Source organism: Oxyura jamaicensis, chromosome 4 (assembly GCF_011077185.1).
Source record: "Oxyura jamaicensis isolate SHBP4307 breed ruddy duck chromosome 4, BPBGC_Ojam_1.0, whole genome shotgun sequence".
Taxonomy (NCBI): Eukaryota; Metazoa; Chordata; class Aves; order Anseriformes; family Anatidae; genus Oxyura; species Oxyura jamaicensis.
Window position 1 is genome coordinate 42,466,874 of NC_048896.1, and position 6,000 is coordinate 42,472,873.

Below are 6,000 nucleotides of genomic sequence, written 5' to 3' on the forward strand. Positions count from 1 at the left end.
ACTTGAAAGTTAGATCAGTCCATGCAGGGTCTTGTCCATGCCTGATTTTTGTATCTCAAAGAACAGAAATTCCCCAGCCTCTCTGGGCAATCTGTCCCAGACAAAAACACTATTACTAAGCAGTGTATGTAAACAACATACGTAGGAAGATTTACTCTAACATAATACCTACACTTACATATTTGCATATATTTTGTATCGGCAGTATATACAAATAAATAATGATGTATATATAGGCAGCATAGATATATCTTATGCCCACACACACGAAAGAGAGAAAAAACTGCAGCAGTGGCACTACTACCCAGCACTAGATTCCATTCCCAAATGAATGATGACTTTGAGTAATGGAAAGTTAGCCCGTTTTTGACAAGATTCTCAGTCACATCCCTCAGATAGCGATGGGGCAATGCAACCTTGGCCGTGTAGTCCTGGGATGCCTGCCACCGGCACATCCTCCCACATCAGAAGTGCTTCCCAGAATGGTTCGGGGGAAATGAAACAATTCAGGATGACAGCAAATTATAGTTACATTGAAAAGCAGAAATACCTAACTCTCCCTCCTTCACTTGATCTCCTTCCAAACTGTGGGAAGTACTACATCCTTTCTCATCCATCCTCCACATTGTGGAAAGGCTTTGTAGTAATTTGGGATTAGACTCCTCCACAGCTCAAGTTAGTGGAGTGCCCCACAGGATGGGGACCCTGACCACAGAGATCCCTGCCATAGAGGTGGGAACTCCAGTTTCTAAGATCTTGAGTTTTGCTGGTTTAAAAAAATCACATTATACTGTCTCTGGAAGGCCACTTGCATGCCCAGGATCCTGAGTGATATGTTGGGCTTCCTACTACCCAGTGGGGTAATGCAAATCTTGGGCCCATCCTATGCTTCTCCTGACGTTCTCAGACACCTTCAGCAATTTTTGGGAGGGGCCCTGAAACATCTGTAAAAGTAAGGAGTTTTGGTTAATTTTTGTGGAAAATATGTTTAGAGTTGATATAAGGACATTTTGACTATGTTAGGTTTCATCCTAAACAATCTCTGTTTCACAAAATGTTAGGATTTTCCTCCAAAAACAAATTTTAGGTTTTCACCAGCTGTTCACACAGACACTAGTGCCTTCCTTAACAAATGCTCTTCATATCCCTAACACCACTAGCTGTGGGGTGAGCGACTTCACAAACAAGAGGTGCACCTGTAGGGTGGTGACTGGGTATAAAATGCTAGACAGAGGTTAAGGGCTACATCTTAATTCCTTTAATTAATCCATTATTTGGTCTCACTAAAATTTCCACCCTGTATTTTCCAAGAAGGGGTTCACCTATCCCTTTACCTGCATATGCACACACATATGCAGAGTTGCACATATCTGTCTCACTATAAACAGCCCCCAGCACTGACCACATTTGCCTCACTTTCCCCAATAAGAAGTATGAGATTAGATTTTTTTGGCTCAATAATATGGCGTCTGTCCTCTGCACCCTATAAATCATCACACATGCAACAAGGGCTTACATTCTCGCAGTAGTATTGATCCACAGATCTTTGGGTTAGGAGTAAAGCCTCTGTAATTACTTTGGACAATTTTTTTTTATTATTTTTTTTTACCATGTCTTGGGAACACTCGCTACCATGCTTTAGTGTTGTTATCACTTAGCTTAGTTAGATTTGGAGTTTTGGTCCCCCCCCTTCTACCTCAGCCTGGCCTGCCCATGCTTGGCATCAAAATCAGAAAAAGTCATTCTTTTACCTTCTCTAAGGATTTGATAACCTCTTCACTTTCCTTAGCCAGAGGTGTTTTGACCTTTAATTAAAAGGAAAATTTGTTGTCTTCCATTCAGAAGGCAGCAAATAATGAACTCATTAAAATGAGGTTAGTGTTCAGGCCTTAGAGCAATAAGAGCTGAAGTCTCATTAGCAGCTAACAATCCAGAACATAGCACATAAATAAACCTAATATGGCAGAGCAAAATGCCTTGGTGCATTAAATTTGAGCAGAATCAAATGTTTACAGTCAATGATGTCTGGGGCATGAAGTTTTAATGTACTTAATAAAGGAAAGCAAATTGCTTCCTATTAGCCATGAAATGTTACTGCAGAAATCGCCCCAAAAAGTTTATTATGTAAATGAAGGATAGAGTTATAATTAACAAGGACATAGCAGGAAAATATCACTTCTGCTTAATAGATGCACCAATTATGAAGAATAAAGACACAACAACTTCAAATCTACAAAAGGCAATTATATGGATTAATGTAAGATACTGCTGAATGTAAATGCAATATACAGAAGAAACTGTATCTTGTAGATGTCACAGAGAAAAGCCTTATTGACAAAACAAAGAATCAATTAATAAAGTGAAAGCCACACGTTTTGAGAGATTCCTGGCAATTAAGTTTTTGTATTTGAAAGAACAACTTGGAATACTTAAGAAAAAAAATCTATTTGCTTAACCTGGAACTGAGACATGCCAGCTTGTCCATGTGCAAATGTGCTCTGTGGTTCTTTTCTTGGGAAATAACAATTATTTACCATGGCTAATTTAACTGTTCAACAAAACAGCAATGGTGAGTTACAGCTATTGATTTAATGCAACTCTATGCATTCAATGGCAAAATGCTAATTGCATTTTCACAAGCAAATAGCCATCCTCTACTTACAACTCTTTTAAACCCCAGTACTTGGAGCAGAGAGAATAATCCCACTGACTCTGAGGAAAAGATGTATATTGGCAAATAAGAATTAAATACTGTTGGAAGTGGAAATATCCAGGCAAAATCTTCTCTACAAGGTAAGATTTGCCATCCTTTTTCCCACATTCCTCTCTATGAATCTCCCTTCTCCCTCCAAAAAAATTGTCAGAGTCCCAAGATCACCACACGAGGGGACAGGGATGGGGACGGGTAAGCTTCTGGAGAAGGAGGGCTTCCAAGGGGAGCCAGGGGTGGCATGGCAGGACCCAGGCAGAGTGTGAATAGCTGTATTCGCACCTTGTCTTGGGTGTGATTTCCAGCTGTTAAAATTCAATAATCCTTCTTCATCCTGTAAAACCCTTCTGTAAGTGCATTTAGAATACAATAAATACCCTCTGTATCTCAAGTCCCGGAAAGGTTTCTAGCACCGGATGGCAGGGACACAGAGATCCTCCAGGCTGTACCATCCAGGAACCCCAGAGACACCATTCCTGCCCACGCAACAGCTATCCTTGCTTCAGCATTACGAACAGGCAAACAAGCAGACAAACAAACAGCCTATGAATGTGCAAGAAGGCTGATGAAACAAAGTTGTCTGTTCTTTTCCAGCCAGGCACTTTTCTATGCTGTGTGCTGTTAAGGTCTGTACCGGCAGGAGACAAAGTTCACATTATCTACACTAGAAAATTACCACTGAGGGTGGTGCGTGAGTAATTAGCAATATTGTTTGAAAATATATATTAATTAAAATAGGCATGATAGACCCTAATTACCTAAATGGGTACTGGTTTTGATATTAAGGATATGGAAGAAATTTCCACTTCTCTACAGACAGGCAAGCAGTGACAAAATATTTGGGATCAGTTGACAATATCTTCTTAGAATTAAAATAGGGTGAGGTCATGAAAATGAAGTTGAGCCGCATATCATCTAAGTTAATATGCATATATGGAAATTGCAATAAAACCAAGACTTCAGGAGCAAGCCAAATCCAGTCTGAGTGACAGGTTTGCCCTTTAGACAGAGAAAAATGCTTGACACACTGCAGGTTACAGGATTTACATCTTAATCCTAACTCTGTGTTTTTAATGAGACCTCACTGGGATGGAAGGCTTCTGCCTATCTTCCAGTTTTGTGATTTTATTGAGACGTGAGTGTGAGGGAAATCGGAGAGAAAAAATAAAGTGATGTTTGTTTCACATACTTTCTTTTACTGTATGTTAAGTGATAATAATTTCTCAAGGTGATCTTTCTTCAAAGGAAAATTGAATTGATTTTGCTTAGCCCATCAGTCTTTCTCAACATATATAAAATGCTCTACATAGCTTGGAAAAATTATGTTCTAAAATATAATGACTCAGATTCTATGCTTATGACCTTAATGTTGTCAGTTTAGTGCCAATTTTTATCAGCTGGGGATTTTCCTCAATGTTTTAACTAGCAGTGGTGTAAATGTCTAAGGTTTTATGCTTTGGTGACTATTTAGTTTTTATGCAGATAGAGTGACGTGAAATTGTCACAGGAGTGAAATAATCAATTTATTAAATACCTGGCAATACAAACTGTAAACCATACCACTGTCTTAATATGCAATGCTCAAACATACAATTTACTGCTATTAGATTGCTTTATCCTTTCCTTTAGAAATGTACGCAGCTATCGCTGATAACCACTGTTGTTTTACATCTTCCTTAACACCCAATAAATGTTTCTACTTAAACAAACAAACAAACAAGGAAGGAAGGCCCCTTTCTGGCTATCTTTTATATTACACTCCTGAGCTGCCTGGCACCCAAATGATGCCATCACAGAAGGTAACTGTTAGCAAATGAAGCTTTTGAGGAGACTTGTATTCCAACATGCATGGTGTCTAAGTGTACCTTGTAATTAGCATGTGGTCAGTACTTTTAGGAAATTAATGGCCTACAATGAATGCTGACAGTAGCAGCAGTGCAAAGGAAATATGAGAAATTGTGCCACCACAGACCTGTTTTGTTTAGCTCCAGTCTGGATTAACATTGCATAGGCCAGCTACCTGCAGATCAGCCTCTTAACCTGCTGATTCACCATTTGCAGTGGACTGACTATACTTTTGGTCACAAGTCACTAGTTCTTTTCTTCCTTTCTTCCTTTCTTCCTTTCTTCATTTCTTCCTTTCTTCCTTTCTTCATTTATTTTCCTTTGTCTTTTGCTTTTTCTTCCTTTCTCTTTTATTTTCCCTTTTCCCTCTTCTTTTCTCTTTTCTCTTCCCTTTTCCCTCTTCTTTTCTCTTTTCTCTTTTCTTTCTTCCTTTCTTCCTTTCTTTCTTTCCTTATATCAGTAGGCTGAGCAAAAAAATGATGCTATTTTCCTGTAACGTTAAGTGAAATTCCTAATGAACATATGAAATGTAATTTTTTCAAATGAAAGGAAACATTAGGTGGACTTGGACTGTGTGTAAACCACTGCATTCACTTTGTCTTTGAACTGTGCAAGAACATGAACATTCAATCAATAGAAATGTTATTAATAGATAATGGGAAAAGTTCTCAAGAGCCACATAATGGAGACATGGAAAATTGATGAAAATAGAGCTTATAACCCATTCAACTTTGGCAAGACCAATAGGGAGATAAATGCACTATCCATCTTGCATATGTAGCACGTCCAGACTACGTGGGCTGATGATTCAAAGCAGACATCTGAGCAGCAAGGACTATCTTTAGAAGCAGTTCAGAGCTGACAACCTAACAATAGAGGTAGATAGCTCATGCAGACTGAACCACTATCTTCTTCTCTGTTGGCTGAAAATATGTCCATGAAAAACTGGGTAGGTGATGAAGACCTTTTCCTCTGCTTCGTTTAGACTAGTCTCATATATTTTTCATGAAGAGAATAATAATAAACAGGGATTTAATTTCAGACATGAGAAAAATGGACGTTACTTCTACCATAGGTTAAAATTAGAGTTTCACACTTAATCCTGAATTAGGTCTTAAGAAACAATCAAAAATGTTTCTGCAGGTAAGTAAATCCTAATGCCTCCACATCTAGATGGCAAGCAGTATTCCTAATTTTACTTTGTATTTTAAGCACATTTTATCAAGCTTCATTAATAACCCAAAATAAGCGTGAGTTAGAGAGTTAGTATATTGCAGACTCTCAGTTGGCTGGATTCAAGTCCTGCCATAGGTCCTTGCAAATAACATGTAGTATCTTTCCCCATGTTATAAAACCACCATGTACTTCAGTACTTAGATAATACTACTAGCATTGCTAGATCATCAAACTGATGCAGAAAATTAGGCTAACTGTAATAGTCTTAA

General features: G+C 38.4%; 1 protein-coding gene across 2 annotated transcripts in view; it reads left to right on the forward strand.

Moving 5' to 3' along the window:
* Nucleotides 1–6,000, forward strand: part of NDST4 (N-deacetylase and N-sulfotransferase 4) — a 106,007-nt gene that overhangs the window by 39,282 nt on the left and 60,725 nt on the right. The window lies entirely within an intron of this gene.